Here is a 19,856-nt window from a genome sequence, read left to right on the forward strand (position 1 = left end):
TCTGCAGCAGAGCTGCCGGACCTTCCTGTGTCATACTGCAGAGAGCATTCTCCATCCCATCATAATTACTAAACTGCATCCTCAGGATTTCTACAAGCATGCTTGTTTGCAAACATCCACATGCTTACTGCATATTTCTCTGCGGATAGAGCAGTTTGCTGTCATATTAATGTATTAGCTGCCTATGCTATTATGAACAGAGAGAACATTTAACACCATTCTAAATGGTCTTTATCTTTATGCACTTTTACCTGTTATATTATTGATCTGTTACTTTTTGAAGTGGTGAGGTTTTCCCTTGTTATGAGACAGTCTATATGACATAGGATGATTTTCAGCATTGTCATTCTGTTGGTGTAAACTTCTGCTATTGAGTGTGTATTGCGTATAAAAGTTGTGATATGGCGTGTATGGGACATAATGCAGCAAGTGTATGAAGTCTGCATGGGGACACAATGCAGATAATGTTATGGGGCTATAAAAAAAAGACATAGGAGTCATGCAGAGGCCACCCACTGGATCCGCAAGACATCTGAAAGGGATTTAGAGATATGCAGTCCTCCCTCTTGTGTATTATTACAATCTTATATTTTTACATTTTCTACTTGTGATAAATGACTACATTCACAACTTTATCAAAATGTGAACCCTTTTATGGCATTAGATAAGTATACACCTTCAGCATGTCACTGCATCTAATTGTCACCAAAAGTCACTACATACGACTTTCTTTGCATATACTCACCATCTCCAAATTCATTTTGAAGCTACTTTCTATAATATTGGTTAATTTAGAAGTAACTTGGAGATTATATTGCAGCACTATTATATCAGGAGATTGCACTGTAGCTCTATTATATAATTAATGTACCCTCTAAACATACTGGAGTACCCTTGGGGGCACATTATTTTGGCTGAAACAAGTTACACTGTACTTTTCCTATGCATTTACTCTGGGAGTTTAGATGTCATTAACAAAATTGTCCTTAATACCTAAAATATGTGTAAAAAATATAATATTGATCAAAGGAAATATTACCCTCTCCCTGACAAAAAATAATGCTTGGGACCGCTCCCTTGTGTGCATTTCTGTATTCTTTAGTTGTTTCTGCAACATAAAATCTAATGTGTGAATTAATTGTATGTTACATTTTTATGTTACATTTTTTTTCGAAGTTAGATGTGTATGTGATATCCATAGACTCATAAAGTATTCTATAAATGATAGGTGTGCTTCAAATCTTTCACCTAAATGCTGTAATGTTCATTTTTTCTCTTCCTAAAAATGCCATTATTACTGGTGTAAAGTACAGAGAAATGTGTATATACATAAAAACACAAACATACATTAGCTTGATAAGTGCAGAGAAGTGTATATGCATGAACACACACATACACACACTATAGCAAGGTGCAGAGAAGTGTATACACATGAACACACACATACACACACTATAGCAAGGTGCAGAGAAGTGTATACACATGAACACACACATACACACACTATAGCAAGGTGCAGAGAAGTGTATACACATGAACACACACATACACACACACACTATAGCAAGGTGCAGAGAAGTGTATACACATGAACACACACATACACACACTATAGCAAGGTGCAGAGAAGTGTATACAGTATTCATAAACATATACATACACACAGTATGGCAAGGCGAAGGAAGTGTATATAAATAAACACACACATACACACAGTATGGCAAGGTGCAGAGAAATGTATATACATAAACACACACATACACTAGCTTGAGAAGTGTATATACATAAACACACATACAAGCACTATAGCAAGGTGAAATATACACACATACACACACTATAAAAGGGTGCAGGGAAAGTTGTTTCTATCAGTGTGTTGTAAGATTTTGATTATTCTCTTCTGGCTGTCTTGCTGTTACACTGATAAAGGATAAGAGAAATTCCCTTGATTAGATTTTAGCTGACCAATGAAATTGCTGGCATTTTTATCGCCTTACCTGTGTCTCCATTGCTGATGTCAGACATAACTGGAGTGACAAAGGTCAGTCCTGAACTTTATAAGGGTAAAGTATATTTCCTGGAGGCCAAGAACAAATGATAGGACAAGAACATGTCTGGGCATCACAAGACTTGCTGTAGCTAATAGGTGGTGATGCTCAGTGACATCTCACGTCCCCTGAACAGGTGCAGCTTTTTAGGGCTGTGTAGCCCACACTTGACCTAGCTGGCCTATTAAGGTAAATGTAATTGTAGATCAGATCTTGTATTCTGCAGTACAGCATCCTCCTACTTCCAGCAACTCTTTCTACTGCAATATTAATTATTGCTTTTGATGCTACTAAAAAGCCTCAGGCTTTCCCCATCACATCACAAGCAGAAAATGTAACACACGCAGTGATATAGCACTAACACCTTCACTTTAATGCCTGTGTCCCTTTATCAGCGACCCCTTCTCTGCTGGTACACTGCAGCTGCTGGCAATGATAGCGAGCATATTGGCTAGTGCAGGATGGATAGGACAGTGAAGTCTGCAGTGTCCCACTTCATCACAGGGTACACGGCAGACAGGGAGCAAGGTGACTTTGTGAATTGGTCAATGCAGCAGTCCTGTCCCATGCTGGGGGAAATTAGGAAAGGGGATTTCCACGCTATGCCTGGGCTTGTCCAGGCTTGTCTTGCCCTGCCTGCCACTCAGGGGGGAAGGGAGACATCTGGAGCCTTTGCTCTGTAGGATTTCCCCATGCTCTGATACATTGTTAGTATTGTCAACCATGTCTTGATGAAGTAGCTTTTTTCTCCTCTTCATCCCCCCAGCCTGTCCCATTTGCCAATGCAGCACAAGCAGCGTGGACTGCAGCACAGGCATTCGTGCTACTCCTGCATTGACTCCTCCTCACCGTCATCAGGCACATATCTCCTGAAATGCAGCAGTGATCTGCTTCATCAGGGCCCCTGCCATCCTAGCACTGACCCCCTCCTTTTACTGCACAGCATCAGGTCAATCAATGCAGCACTATGCAGCTCTCTAGCAATCCTGCAAGGTGAGCAGCTTTCACCTAATGGAGCAGAGATGTGCCCTAAATTGCACTTCAAGGTAAAACCAGGGAAAAACGCTCTGCAGGCAATAACAGAGTGCAATCAGCCCTTGAATGACCTTTTTGCTACCTGTGCAAAATCTTTCAAAAAAAATCTCCTTTTGCATTGAGACAGTGGTTTGATGCTAAATGGTTATATCGTTTTGTAACACGAAGGGTTAATCAAACTTTTAAAAGTCCGCTAGTTCCACTTCTGTCAGGCTGCATCATCCGATCTTATTACTGGTAAGGAAACAAGTTTAAAGGCTGGTTTAACCGCTTCATTGCTGGTCATTTTACATGACCTGATACAATGCTGGACCTTTAGCAGCAGCCATGTATAACCTATGCTTTGGGGGTCTCTATTATCAAGAAATAGCTGTAATATCTGCCTGCACCTAAACATCATTTGTATGTAATCTACAGTAGACTTTTGCAAAAAAATTTGAAAGAAGTGCATTCTGTCTGAAAACATAGGGATATATATTTTGGATAGTGTGAGGAATGGTATGACCCACTGCAAGATTTTTATTGCCTTTCACGTCATCAGTTTGTACCTCCATTCTTGTCCTTGGTGGCCCTGATGGTGACTGGCAGTAATGACAGTTTGAGGTTCCTACAATATACAGATCTAAAAATCTGGCAGATGTTCCTACCCAGCACCACTGTGTTCGGATCTAAAGAATAGCCACTCTATTAGAGGCTTGGTGCACACAAAGCAGAAACCCTGGTGTTGCGTAAAACGCTGTGTTTTTTGCCGCTATTGGAGGTCTATGGGTTGCAGGAAAAACGCATATAAAAACACGTATGCGTTTTCAAACTTGCGTTTGTCAAAACACTGGCTTTGTTGCATAATATTCATAGCCACATGAAAAACACACATAATCAAAGTCAATGGGAATGCAGTGGTAGGCATTTTTCATGCGTTTTTATATGTTTTTCCCCCAAGATATTTTTTTTTTTTTTGCTGTATTTCCACTTCCTGTTTTCTTCCTAGTGAACTGCATAAATGGAAATATAAAAACGCATACAGAACGCATGCGTTTTGTATAAGCGAACCACAAACGCATTAACATGCACGCAAAACGCATGAAAAGTGCAACGCAAACGCACCAAAGACGCAGTAAAAATGCACACATTAACATAAAACATGACATTAAACGCAGCCTTTCACGTTATGTTATGTGTGCCCCCAGCCTAAAGGATACCCGAGGTGACAGGTGACATGATGAGATAGACGTGTATGTACAGTGCCTAGCACACAAATAGTTATGCTGTGTTCCTTTTTTTCTTTCTCTGCCAGAAAGAGTTAAACATCAGGTATGTAACTGGCAGTTCCTGTCTGAGTCAGGACTGGGTCAGACTACAGTGTGAACCTCACTGATAAGAAGTTACAACTACAAAACACTTTCCTAGCAGAAAATGGCTTACTTCAATGAATGTAAAATTGAGCAAAAAACAACAACAATAAAACAGTAAAAACTTAAAAAGTAGATTTAAATATACAATACAACTGTGGAATATCTTAAAAAGTCATTTTTAGGAGGAGGAGATTGGGTACAATTGTTTATTTCATTCGCTTATTTTCCCCTCGTGTGTCCTTAAAGTCCAGATAAAAGTTTAGGCTGGAGTACCACTTTAGCAAAAACATTCAGTATCATTTTTATCATTTATATTTGAATAACATGAGATAAGGCCTGAACAGCTGTCAGGTTGTTTTTGCTGTCAGTTCCCTCACTTCCTGTAACAGCATACACTGCTGCATAAAGTTGAATACTCACCTGATGACTCAGGAAGATGGATCCCGTGACTTCCCCTGACGACGAGCATTCCCCAATCCATCGCCTGCAAGCGGGTACATGCGACGACACACAACGGGTGCGAACAGGAAGCGATCGCAGTACTTTGCGTGGAGTCGCCGGAGATCTTAAAGATCCGATCTACCATAGCAGTCGTGCACTTATTTACTGTATTTATACAATAACCCCGCGTTGCCAAACCTGACCACAATCGCCCGCCTGTACCCACGTCGCGAGATTGCAGAAAGGATCACGCGTCGCTCATTCACGCTTCCTATATAACCTTGCGGTGGGATCATAGTTGAAACGCATTGCAGTGGTCCCGAAAGGTCGCACTGCATGTTACCGCTGCAGTGTATGCCTCACCTCTGGGTTAAACGCACATAATGCACAGCTGCTCTTGTGTTGTCCCAATAGGACCCGCCACCTTGCACTGCGATCATTGTGATAGCCACATAGGACTATCATTGCTTCTGCGACAGAATGCAGTGATTTTGTGTGACGCAATGCGGTAAGTGTGAAAGGGGCCTTAAAGGAAAGTTATATTTACCCGAGAAGTCTTGTCCCGCGATGCCGCCCCGAAGCCCCTGGCCCCACCTCCTCTCTTCCCCCGGAGAAATATGCTAAGCTTTCCCTGTAGAGAGAGGACACGGGGCCAGGCGCCGGAAGTCAGGCGATGCAGGGACTTCAGAGTTGCATCGTGGGACAAGACTTCTTGGGTAAAAATAACTGTCCTTTACTTGCAGGCTGCCAGAATTTTCATTTTCACTTTGGAGGTCCTCTTCAAAGTGTACCTGAGAAGACAATAAAGAAAAATGTGATACTTACCCAGCCCTATAAGCACCGCTGAGTCCCTCGCCGTCCTCCCGAGTGCCTTTCGTTCTCTTGCTATCAGTCCCTGTAAATGCTCAGCCACTCCAATTGGGCTGTTCTGCGCAAGCGTGGCCCCTCCCTGCAATCGCAGAAGAGCCTGACTGGCATGGCTGAGACATTTACCGGGACTGAAAGCCAGAAAACGGAGGCACTTGGGAGGACGGCGAGTGACTCACCGGTGCTTATGGGGCTGGAGGAAGCCCCGGGTAAGTATCAAATCTTTCTTTGTCGTCTCAGGTTTACTTTAAGGTTTGACTTTAATTAAATTAAAACTCACAGGTTTGAAACTTACCTGAGTAGAGTGAAGGGCCGGATTTGTACTCTTTACCGCCCTAGGCCAATGTCACCAGCCCCCCCCCCCCCCCTTCAGTATAGGTAGCAAGATGACCCCTATCCTGTTTCCTCTAGTATAGGTATTCCGATGACCCCCCTCCAGTATAGGTAGCCAGATGACCCCTCCCCTCTTTCCCTCTAGTATAGGTAGCCAGATGACCCCTCCCCTCTTTCCCTCTAGTATAGGTAGCCAGATGACCCCTCCCCTCTTTCCCTCTAGTATAGGTAGCCTGATGACTCCCTTAAGCCCTCCCTTTCCCACTCCCCTCTTTCAGTACAGGTCGCCTCCACATTGCAGCAGCCATCAGTGTCACTCACTTTTCTGCTCATCTCCATTGCAGAAGCTTTCTCTTCCCCTCCATCTCCAATGCTGCCCAAATCCGTAGCTGCCCGCCACAACGCCAACGTGCACAGAGAGCAAGGTGGCTGGCAGCAGGGGATCTGGTGCTCACCTGATCTCCCTGCATTGCAGCATTTGCAAGCTTGCAAATGCTGCACCAGTTTAGCCTGCTGCTTTGGTGCCCCTGCTTCTGTGGTGCCCTAGGCCATGGCCTAGGATGCCTTGACCTAAATCCGGCCCTGGTAGAGGGAAGGCTCCCGTCCAGAGTCTTCCCAATCCTCTTCCCAACTTGTCGTTCCAGCGCTGTCCTCTGGTAAGGCTATTTGACTTGCTAGTTCCAACAGCTCTTCAGAACTACTCGCGTTTCCAAGTAGTTCCGAAGAGCTGTTCTATCCAGAGCCTTCTCTCTTCTTGAGTAAGTATCAAACCTAAAGTGAGTTTACTCACTTCAAGATTGCTTTAAAGGGCAACTGAGCACCAGGGGCTTTTTTTTTTTTTAAATTGTACCTCCCCATAAGGGAAATTCTTATTGGAGTGTTCCATCCACAGAGTGTAATACATTTTCAACTTTCCCGCAGTGTCGTGCACACGCGGCACACTCCATTACGAACCTACCTTATGGGGAGATTTGTTTAAAAAAAATCCATAGTGCTGAGTTGCCTTTAAAGTGTACCAGAGATGGCACACTAGCGCTAATTTATACTTACATGTGGCTTCCTCCAGTCCCATATGTACCCTGGCTTCCCTCGCGTCCTCCTCAGCCCCTTCATTCTGGCGCTACGACTCCCAGTAATCTGGTCATTCGCCGCCAGTCAAGAGCTTCTGCACATGCTCGGCCATGTGCTTGCCCCCGCAGAACGTTACAGGGGACGGGAGAACGACAAAGGGTGCGCGTGGGGCCGAGACGTGCATGTGCAGAAGGCGTGACTGCTCAGATTACCAGGAGTCATAGCGGCGTAATGGAGGGGCCGGGGAGGGAGGCCACGGTACTTATGGGGCTGGAGGAAACCCCAGGTAAGTATAAACTAGCGCTAGTGATCCATCTCAGGGTCTCTTTAAGCACATGCTCATTCTTTTTTTTTTTTAGGGGAGAATTGTATTTTTAAGAGTTTAACAGTAAGTTTACACTATGCTCTGTTGCATAACGCCCATACTTCTACACAGGAATAAAGCAATGCACTCTGCACATTAATACACACGTCATTTTCATAGCATGAACAATTTCTTTGTAACAAGCACATTTTCTCACACATCTAGAAATGCATTGTAGAAAGTGTATGTGATGTGATAAATACAGAGTTATGAACAAGCATACAATTGTATGAGCAGTGTGAGCATAGTGTGAACACTCTGCTGTAAAACTTATATCCATCACAAAAAGTTGGTTTATGGCTGAGCACATTTTGTCCTCATCCTCCAATGCCATATTAGTTCAGGCTATCTTATGGCAGCAGAATGCAGCAACACTGTACTTTCCATACACAAAACACATAGGGATTTAGAAAGTTCCAGGACTGTAGTTAACACTGTGAGGGCTGGTGCACACAGAGCGGCTTTTTCAGCGTTTCTGCAGCCGCTTGCGGCTGCGGATCCACTTGGTCAATGTATCTCAATGGGGTGGTGCACACAAGAGCGGGAGGCGTTTTGCAGAAACGAAAAATGCTGGGGTGAGGCATTTTTTGGATTTCGGATGTGTTTCTGCCTCAATGTTAAGTATAGGAAAAACGCGAACCGCTCTGAAAAACGCCTGTTCAGAGTGGTTTTGCCGGCGTTTTTGTTACAGAAGCTGTTCAGTAACAGCTTTACTGTAACAATATATGAAATGTACTATACTGAAATCCGCTGCAGCAATCCGCAAAACGCCATAGAAAAATAAGAAAAAGCATTTCAAAATCTGCTAGCATTTTGCGGATCTGCTAGCGGTTTTTGGTGTGCACCAGGCCTAAAAGTGGTTTGTGAAGGGCATAAAACACATGAGCAAATTGTTTTTTCTGACATCCTGCTTAAAGCAAACCTGAACTGAAAATAAACTTGTGGGAAAATTAATTGTATAGGTAGTAGAAATGGTAAATAGAACTTCCCTGCAGTCTACATTCTTACTTTATGTTTAAGAGCTGAAATTCTACCGGTAATGTGAAGTGTAAGCAGCAGCCATAGCAATGTAGAAGACAAAGGTTATCAGCATTCAGCACACCAATTTTTCAGTTATAGCACACTTTTAATTGTGCCCAAATCCATGGCAGAGTGAGATAGAATCTAATTCTTTCATCTCCCAGTGAGAGTATGAATTACCACTTGAATTTTTAAGCACTATTTTTTAGGGTGTCTTGACAGATAACAGTGTATTGTCTTATGTTTGCTTTTCAGGAGAGCTGTTACTGCATTCAACTGCCTCATTTGCATAGAGAAAACCACTGGTTTATAACTCTTCAATGCCAAAAGGTGTCCACAAGCAAGTCGAAAGTCCGGTCCACGTGCCAGATTAAATGGGGACATCTTAGCTGAGTATCTGGTATGTGTACAGCTGCCCTGATACATTGTTTAAAGATGTGGCACACCGGATCTTTAAACGACCGCTACCCCCAAGCAAATTGCTACTCCCCATACCCCGCCCACCACAAGCTGCTCTGTTGCGTGTCGCGCCCCTCCTTAGCAAAAGACCGTGTCGCTCAGCTGTAGCTCAGTTACCCATCTGTACTGCACTCGGGCCTCGAACTGTTCTTTTTTTTTTCATAAACAATTGTTACACCCTGATATGTTTCCAAACTTGATTGTTTGCCAGTTTGAACCACTGTCACATAGTACATAACCACCTTAAAGTGAACCTAAAGGGACTTTAAAAAAAAAGAGATGCTTGCCTAAAAAGAGGGAAGGCTATGGATCCCATAGACCAGGGGTCTCAAAGTCGCGGCCCACGGGCCATTTGCGGCCCTCAATACAATATTTTGTGGCCCTCGCCGGCAAAAGCTTCCTTATAGTTCGCTTCAGTGCTCCCAAGTAATCCGCCGCATCCCCGCCGCTAAACGAGGGCTGCAGAGCCCCCAAATCGCCCTGGGGCAATCTGCCGCCATTTCCTGGAAGGGGCAGAGCTTTCAGCTTCAGCTCTGCCCCTCCTGACATCAATCGCCGCACGGATCGCTGCCTCTCCCCGCCCCTCTCTGTGAAGGAAGAGTGAGAGGAGCGGGCAGAGGCGGCGATGCGCTGCGATTGTGAAATTCCTTATGCGGCTCAGCCTCATCCTGACTTTGCCTCCTGCGGCCCCCAGGTAAATTGAGTTTGAGACCCCTGCCCATAGACCCTTCCTGGTCGTTTCTCTCTGCCCTCACGTCAACAATGTTGCCCAGGGAAGTTATTCAACCATCTTGGTCGAATAACCCTTCAGGACTCCTCATGCAGGTTTCAGAAGTACTTCCATCCCCGAATACTTGGGTCCCCAATGTACTTGCATCCCTGAAAACAATGAACAGATCTATACTGTATGCACAAGTCCAGGCCCGTGCATGCACAGTACAGAGGCTTCCATCTTCGGAAGTACTTGGTAATGCAAGTACTGCTGAAGCTTGCCCAGGGATCCCGAAGGCGCAAATATTGAACAAGAGAAAAGAGGGAGCACTGGGAAGGCTTCATATTAAGTAAATATCTAACTACTTTGGCACATAAGAGCCTAATAAGAAGCCTCATCACTGTACATTGAGGCAGACCGGGCACTGTCACAATATATGCTTTATTTCCTCTGTGGCCATATAAATGGATGTCTTCACATATATGATACAAATCATCAACCATACAAAAAAGAACGATCAAACCTCGTTGAGTCTGGTGCTGGGGTGCTGGGAAAGGTGGTGACCGGGATATGAGATGGACGGCACAACAGCCGTTTTGCGCCTGACTGGCGCTTGCTCACGTGCGTGTCCTGTACTATGTACTAGTACAGGACACGCACGTGAGCTTTCAGTGGTGGGCATGGGTCAGCATGGACAGTGTGATTGGCATGCAGCCACATACACAGCTACACATCTCTGTCATCAGATCAGTTGATTTGAGCACCAGTTGCTCCCATAAATCCCATAAATCATAAATGTAAATTTGCGGCTATAGAGTGCCGAGTGCTTCACTTGGGCCCTGGGAAGCGAGTGGCTAAGGGCAGCAGGGTTCAACTATCAGTAGTTAGATTCCAAACATCGGTAGACGTGAGTGTTCAGCAGTGGTGGAGTTTGGCCATCAGTAACTGAGCTCCGGACATCAGCAGAGGCAAGCGGTAGGGTTCGGTTACTGAACATCGGAAGTGAGCTCAGGACATTGGCGTTGGGCTCCAATAAGTATGGTTAGGAAGGTTTGTGTTAGGGTATACGTTAGGGGTAACACAGAGGTGGTAGGGAGAGGCTGTAAGGGCCCTTTTCTCTACAGTGTGATCGTGTTTCCTTCTATTTCCGCTACCGCAATTGCGGCATAATACATTGTGAAACAGCGCCATTGCAGTGCATTAATGCTTGCGATTTCCGACTAGAGAAATGAGAACTTACCAGGAAAACAGTTGGAATTGCCAAATTGTGAGATTGCTATGCGACTTTCCTGTGCTCCTATTCAAAGTATAGGAGTGCAAACACAACAAAAATGCAGCCGACCGGCAATTGTGATTCAGAAAAAAATCAAATCACACTGGTGGAAAAACGTGCTTTACATGTGCTGTAGCAGTTTTCAAAACTAGCTCAATAAATTTTTTGGATCGAAACGTGCCTAGTGGAAAAGGGCCCTTAGTGTTAGGCATAGGTAGGGGAATAACTGTTAGGTGTAGGTAGGATAGTTACTGTTAGGAATTAGGAGTGTTAGCCTTAGTCATTAGTGGGAGGGGCAGGGGCGTATCCGGGTAATATTGAGCCTATGGCAAACACTGAAATTGTGCCCCCCAGTCAGAGCCCCCTCCCCTCTAAAAATAACATCCTCTCTCGTGTATATGTGTTATGGTTGCCTGTGTTTTTTGGCTCGGGATATTGCTGAAGTTACTTTTTTTGAAATATCTGTTTATCCCTCTCTGTCCTCTTTTCTAATGCTAAGCCAAGTGCCCCCTACATACATAAACTAAGTCGCTATGTTCCCCAGATAACAAAATTAATCTGATCTGGGTAATGGGGAGTCACAGGGGCAAGCATGGCGGTACTGCACAGGAGGAGACATGGCGCCCATGTTGTTGTGGCACCCATGGCACGAGCTATGCCTGCACCCCTCTAGATATGCCTTGGGGGGGGGGGGATCTAGTACTAGGCATAGGTAGAGGGGAAGCTAATAGTAAAGTATTGATAATATTATACTACCAATATTCTAACTATGGGATTGTAATGGCAAACATTTTTTTCAGCAATTTAGGAGGGGTGGGGTGGTAAGAGATTATCATCCATATGATCTTGTATCATAGTGATTGGTTCAAAGCCATTGGGGACAGCTGTTTGATTCTTAATCAGATTTTATGATGTAATCTGATGAAGATCCTGCAGTTCAAGGTGGTAAAACTACTCCTTGATCAGTTTCCATTTAGGAAGAAGTTTGTTGAACCAATGTCACACAGTCCATAGCCACCTTAAAGGGCTATGGCACATAAGATGGTTTGTTGCAGAGATTTTTTTAGTTGGCTACAGACAAGTCTGTGCAGTGAAAGGTTGCCGAAGGCATATACTAGTATCAGCTTGCATTGGATAACATTTGCAGTCATTGCTTGCGTATGATGCTACAGCATATTGTTTGCGCAGCTGTGAGCTTAATTTTGCGTACCTGCTCATAAAACTTATGTGTGTCTTTGCACAGTATGTACTAGGTCATGTAGGTTTGTATGTATGTACTGTATGTTTTTGTACATGTGTGTAATATATATATATATATATATATATGTGTGTATATATATATATATATATATATATATATATATATATATATGTGTGTGTGTGTATGCTTGTGTGCAAGATATGCATGCACTTGTTTCTCAGTTTTTATAACTTTGCCTCTCTCTTTCTTTTCTTAGCTGTCAGACTGCTCCCCAGTGTACTGACTTGTACAGAGAAATAATGCTGTCAATTAATTATCCGTTCTGTGAGTTCACAAATCATTTATTTTAGCAGTATTGTGGTGATCTCTTAGATTGCATGTAGCAGTCCACAAGGCATACAGTTCAGATAGATTTTTATAAAACAAGCATTGTCTGATTGATGATAGACTTTTTGATTATATTTTTCTGTAAATGGATGTAACAACATTTTACCTGCTTTGTAAAATCTTTGGCATATAAAGAAAGACTCTGTCCTGGAAAATATTTTTGAAACAGTCCCTATCCAAATAGTCGCAATATACAGTGATTCACTAACCGGAACTAAGCCGGTTAGTGTGCATTATCACTTAGTGGGCACAAACTACAGGGGGTAGGTTAGTGTGCCTTATCTGAGGTTAGTGTGCCTTATCTGAGGTTAGTGTGCCTTATCTGAGGTTAGTACCCCTTAAGTAGCTTTGTTCACACTAAAAGATGCACAAAGCTACATCGCGCACTGCACCACGCACAGCGTAATGCGTCGATCTTTGCGCACGGTGTGACGATAACGTCGTACCCGCTATACTGTATATGATGTGACCATAAGATTGCATAGGATGCGCCGATAACAGTGCGACGATAACGATTGCATCCTATGCGACCTTAAGGTCGCATTGTGTACAGTATAGTGGGTGCGATGTTATCGTGCAGTGCGCGATGTAGCTTTGTGCATCTTTTAGTGTGCACAAAGCTACGTAAGGAGCGCTAAGTTCAAATAAGGCACACGAACCTCAGATAAGGCACACTAACTCAGATAAGGCACAGTAACTCAGATAAGGCACACTAAGGCTACTTGCACATCAAGACGTTGCGTTAGGTGCTACGTTAAGGTCGCATAACGTGCACCTAATGCAACGTATGGTGTTGCGGGAGAGGACGGTAGAGTGAGCCGCGTTAGGCGACTCTATCCGTATAAGGTCTCCCAGAGTGGCGCTGATTAGCCGGCGGGACCACGTGATGCAGAGCGAGACACTCCGCATCACGTGGTCCCGCCGGCCAATCAGCGGCCGCCAGTGCAGTGAATATTAAGTAGCCATGTGCGCGGCTACTGTAGCTGGCTCTCCCTGCCTCCTCTCTGCCCCCCACTGAGCATGTGCAAACAGTCTAACGCGGCTATAGCCGCTCTAACGCCGTAGCATGCTGCACTTTCGGCAGAACGTGCAGCGTTACATGTAACGCAACGTGGGCTGTGTGAACAGCCCACTTGTGTTACATTACTGTGCATTGGGGGAGTGTTACAGGTGCACTAACGTGCGCCTGTAATGTCTTAAGGGGCCCGTACACTCAGCCGGTTTTCTGGCCGACCGATCGATCCCGATCGATCGATTGATCGATTGCAAATCGGTTGGCCAATCAACCGATCGATGGCCGATTTCGATGGATTTCCATCGAACTGGCTGGGTGGAAAATTTAGGTCGATCTGATGAGATTGCATACCAGTTTGCATTGGCCTTAATGGAAATCTGATGGCAAAAAAATGCCATCAGATCGAATTTCAATAGATTTCAAACTGAAATCAATTGGAATTCTATCCTGGTAAAAAAATGTTCAAAAAACGCATCAGATAGATCATCAGATGCATTTCTTATCTATCTGCTGCCAATCTGACGAGTGTATGGGCACCTTTAAGGTAGCCATACACTGGTCGATTTGCCATTAGATCGACCAGCTGACAGATCCCTATCTGATCGAATCTGATCAGAGAGGGATCGTATGGCTGCCTTTACTGCAAACAGATTGTGAATCGATTTCAGCCTGAAACCGATCACAATCTGTTGAGCTGCTCCTGCCGCCTGTGCACTCCCCCCCCCCCCCCCCCCCCCCGTATACATTACCTGAAGCTGGCTCCCGGGCGTCTTCTCCACGCTGCACCGCACCGCTCTGTTCTTGCTTCATCCCGGCGCTTCCTGTGTGACTCTATTTGAACTTCCTGGTCACTGCAGTGACACAGGAAGCGCCGGGATGGAGCCAGAACAGAGCGGTGCAGCGCGGAGAAGACGCCCGGGAGCCAGCGTCAGGTAATGTATACCTGATCGGATCGGCCGCCACTAGCGACGCGCACCCTACCCGCGGGCGATCGAGGGTAATTTCCCGCACGGCGCGATCGACGGACCGATCCGATTTCGGGAGGAAATCGGATCGGCGGGTGCGTTTAGCGCGAACGATTGGCAGCAGATTCGATCCCAGGATCGAATCTGCTGTCGAAACGCCCGCGAATCGGGCCAGTGTATGGCCACCTTAAGTGTGTAAGCAGCCTTACTCAGATAAGGCACACTAAAGGTGGCCATACACTCATCAGATTAGCAGCAGATAGATCTTCAGATAGATTTCTTATCTATCTGATGTGTTTTAGGAACATTTTTTACTAGGATAGAATTCCAATAGATTTCAGTTTGAAATCTATTGAAAATCGATCTGATGGCATTTTTTTGCCATCAGATTTCCATTAGGGCCAATGGAAAATGATAAGCAATCTCAACAGATCGACTTAGATTTTCCACCCTGCCCGTTCAATGGAAATCAATCGAAATCGGCTGCCAATCGGTCAACCGATTTGCAATCGACCGATCGATCGATTTTGATCGATCGGCCAGAAAATCGGCTGAGTGTATGGGCCCCTTTACTCTGATAAGGCACACTAACCTCAGATAAGGCACACTAACCTCAGATAAGGCACACTAACTCAGATAAGGCACACTAACCGGCTTAGCACCGGTTAGTGAATCAAGCCCAGTATGTGCAAATGTGTGAAAATGGCCCTAACTCCTTTTATGTAGCTGCCAGTACTAGCAAGTGACTGCAGCTGCATTGTGTAGTTCTCTAACGGTGGCACCGCTCCACTTTACTGGCTGAGAAGAGTTGTGCTATCCTCCTGTTGCACCACTCTTATTCTTGACACCTTTGGGGGCAGAGACACCTTCAGCCCCCCCCCCACACACACACACACACACACAACAGAATGGGTAGCCTGAATTGTCCCCCTAATGCAAAGTTGCAAGCAGAGCAGAGAAGTGCCTCACCTCTCCAGGATCCACTGACACATCTCACTTCAGCTGCTATTCCAGTCTGTACTTTCAGTGGCATCTGTCATCATGTAAGATGCCATGGCGACGGAGTCAGATGATGACAGTACCACTGGAGCCATGTAGACAGGACGCCAAGCTGCTGAAGTGAGTAATTTTGTCACTGGATCCTGGAGAGGGGAGGCACTTCTGTGCTCCACTAGCAACTCACTCTGCAGACAGTTGCTGCTTGGTGCCGACGCCGCCCCTTAGATCTTGCCGTTAAAATGACTATATGATTCAATGACTCAGGTGGCTTCATGCCAGGGTAGTAGCGACCCGGAGGATTTAGGACCATTTCAGACCCTTATCCATCTATTGCATTTCTGGAGGGGAGAGGCCTCCAGTGTAATAAAACACATAGGGGGCTGGAGACATTTACAATAGAGTTTATTTGCTAAGGTCTAGTGGACTTTTGAGAACATGAGTGATCCAGCATACATGGAATGGATTTTGTAAAAGCAGTCTGATGTTAGATTGTGAACATCTGCAACATGTATTATATCAGAACATAGTGGGGGTTGCTACAAGTTTATTGTAAAACCTTTATTAAATCCACGATCAACAACGAACAAGGAAAATTAAAAACTAACACAGTCCAGACAAGGACTGCAAAGTTTTGCCCACTACCAGCACATTATTATTATTTTTAACCTGGCTCCCTTATGTTTTCCAAGCTTGGTAAACCAAGCCAAATAAGAATATATTAAAATGCAATCCAGAGGGAGGAAGTACAAAGTTTGGTTCATTGCAATGCTCTTGATGTTTTTTGGATAGGACATTAGGGAAAATATCCATATTAGGAATACAAATATAAATATACTTTTTGATTTTTATGCCTGATACTTGGGATGAAATCAGGCTGGGATTTACATCACAAGAGCCTATATGCACAGATGTCCTGGCACCTTAGACTTCGCCCTACTTGAACCTACAAACTTCCACCGAACCACACTGCAAGTGTGCTGGCTGGCCCAGCTGTGACTTCTCCCTTAGGTTTACTTGTCCATCATAGGTAGCTGCAGGTTCCCCTTAGTATTAGGTAGCCAGAGGTACCCTCAATAATAAGTAGGCAGAGGTGCCCCCAAGTATTAGGTAGCCAGAGATATCCTCAATATATTATTGCAGATCCGAGATGAAAAACTAACTATGACAAGTAACTTGTCTACATATCTTATCTAAAGTTTAGATAGTTTACACAGCAAATCTAACTGCAAACAGCTTTAATAGAAAATGATTATTTCTTCCTGTGATACAATGACAGCAGCCATGTTGTTTGTAAACATTACACAGAGGCAGGCTTATCTGTATCTTGATCACTAAGCCTGTGAAAAAACCTAATCCCTCCTCCCCTCTGCCTCTGAAATCAATGGCTAATAACACCTCCTCCTCCTCCTGCCCAGACTGAGCTCCCATGAACCCTTGCTACTGCCAAGGCTCTCTGAAAACCTGTGGGCGTGGTTTATTTAGTTTATAGGAAATTAGAGTATTAAAACAAAAACAAAAAAAGTATTTGGCTTGAGGAATGCCCTATAAACAATAGGAAAGGAACACAATTATGCAATGAGTAAAAGTTCACCTCGGATGCACTTTAAGTAGCTGGAGATGCCCCCGGCTGAAGGGAGATCTCGTCAGTGGAATGTCAAGAGCTGGGTGAGTAACCTCTCATTTACACTCTGCTCAGGTCTCTGTATATGGAAGGAGGGAGGGAGGCCCTTTGGGGAGGGGAGGGAGCCGCCTTTCCATCATCAAGCGCCTGTAGGCACGTGCCTACAGTGCCTTATGGTAAATCCGGCCCTTGATGAAATAACTTGTAAGCTACATATTGGAATATAACTGGCTCCCAGTTATTGACTGAATTAAGATACAGTACTATTGTATACTTTATGTGCTCGAGTATGACAATTTCTGATATAGAAAACTTCTATTATAGTAAAGTATCGGAGTTTACTATAAAAGGATTCTACTGTAATTTAAAACACAAAAGATATCTTAAGTGCACAAACAACGACCAATCCCCAATGCCCCGCTGGGGCATTTTGAACGACCGATATGGTGGATCACTTTGGCAGATAACCATTCATCAGCAGTGTGCGCAGCGCTATAAATTATTATTAAACAATGTGTCCATGATGTCTGTGGCACTTCGCCTACATCCTGCATCGTTTAATGACCCTCTTGGTTAATGATCGTTTGGCAATTCGGTTGCAGTTTTCTGCCGTTGTTCACATCATAATGCTCAAGATCTTTTAGCTTTGATCATGGAACATTCGTCCATCAATCGTTTCACACAATTCTATCTTTCAATGTGTATGTATCTTAAAGTGAACCCGAGGTGATAGTTATATGGAGGCTGCCATATTTATTTCCTTTTAAGCAGTACCAGTTGCCTGGTTATCCTGCTGATCCTTTGCCTCTAATACTTTTAGCCTTAGACCCTGCACAAGCATGCAGCAAATCAGGTGTTTCTGACAATATTGTCAGAACTGACAAGATTAGTTGCATGCTTGTTTCTGGTTTTATTTAGACAATACTGCAGCCAAATAGATCAGCAGGGCTGCCATGCAACTGGTATTGTTTAAAAGGAAAAAAACATGGCAGCCTCCATATTACTTTCATCTCGTTTTCACTTTAATTCAGGTTGTGGTAATCTCAGTGCATACGTTTTTTTCATCCCATGTAGCATCCAATTTGTCACTCTGGGTAGTGGAAGACCCAGATGTCGGTATGATGGATGCTATGTGCAGTTGTTGTGCTTTCCCAGGTTTAAAGGACTAGGAACGCTGCCTGCAGTGTAAGGACAATCTGCACAAATACACACCCACTCAGAGATGGGCCTGTGTCATGCTTCCTCATACCTCGCTGTTTGTGCTCCTCACTGAGGTAAACTGCTGAAAATAGTCACACAGGGTGGAGACGTCATGTGACATCATTGGAATCTGACCCCAATTATCCTTCCTTGAAAACATGTATTGCCTCTCCCCATGCTTTTACATTTCCAACTCAGAGATCTGGTGTATATGTGTACATATGGCCACTTTCTGTGACAAATGCAAAACAGCATCACCTTAGGTGACCGACCATCTTGTACTTTAGCTGTTTCCTCATAATATTTCTGGTTCCTTTAACAGCCTTCACTTCTCTTAAAGTGAGCCCAATGCAGGGAAAATGCAGAGCAACCATTGCTGACTCACATTTTATGCCAGTGACCGGGAACAAGCATGCAGGTAAAAGGCTTTAGAAATCACTAGCTATGTGCTTATGATTGGATGAGCATGATAGCCAGATGACGTCTATTTGCATAAGAAAAACAAATACATAGCAAACAGCTATCACAGCCAGTGTGAGGCTCTGTAGCCACACTGGATATCAGTGGAAGGGTGTCCATTCATTACTCGATATTTTTCAGCCTGATCGACCTTCCAATCCGATAATTTTATTGTATTGGTTCTGCCTTCTCGATCAAGCTTTCAATTCATTCCCGGCTGAAATTGGTTGAATGGGGAATGGCAGAAAGACCAACAAGATATATATATATATATATATATATATATATATATATATATATATATATATATATATATATATATATATATATATATATATATTGGCTTGCAAAAGTATTCGGCCCCCTTGAAGTTTTCCACATTCCGTCACATTACTGCCACAAACATGAATCAATGTTATTGGAATTCCACGTGAAAGACCAATACAAAGTGGTGTACATGTGAGAAGTGGAGCGAAAATCATACATCATTCCAAACATTTTTTACAAATAAATAATTGCAAAGTGGGGTGTGCGTAATTATCCCCCCCCCCCCCCCCATTCAACTTTGCAAAACAGCTCCAGCTCAGTCAAATTAGATGGACGGCGTTTGTGAACAGCAGTTTTCAGATCTTGCCACAGATTCTCAGATTCTCGATTGGAATTCGATCTGGACTTTGACTGGGCCATTCTAACACATGGATATTTTTTATTTTAAACCATTCCATTGTTGCCCTGGATTTATGTTTAGGGTCGTTGTCTTGCTGGAAGGTGAACCTCCACCCCAGTCTCGAGTCTTTTGCAGACTCCAAGAGGTTTTCTTCCAAGATTGCCCTGTATATGGCTCCATCCATCTTCCTATCAACTCTGACCAGCTTCCCTGTCCCTGCTGAAGAGAAGCACCCCAGAGCATGATGGTGCCACCACCATATTTGACAGTAGGGATAGTGTGTTCAGAGTGGTGTGCAGTGTTAGTTTCCCGTCACACATAGAGTTTTGCATTTTGGCCAAAAAGTTCCATTTTGGTCTCATCTGAC

Source organism: Hyperolius riggenbachi, chromosome 6, assembly GCF_040937935.1.
Source record: "Hyperolius riggenbachi isolate aHypRig1 chromosome 6, aHypRig1.pri, whole genome shotgun sequence".
In the NCBI taxonomy this organism is placed as follows: domain Eukaryota; kingdom Metazoa; phylum Chordata; class Amphibia; order Anura; family Hyperoliidae; genus Hyperolius; species Hyperolius riggenbachi.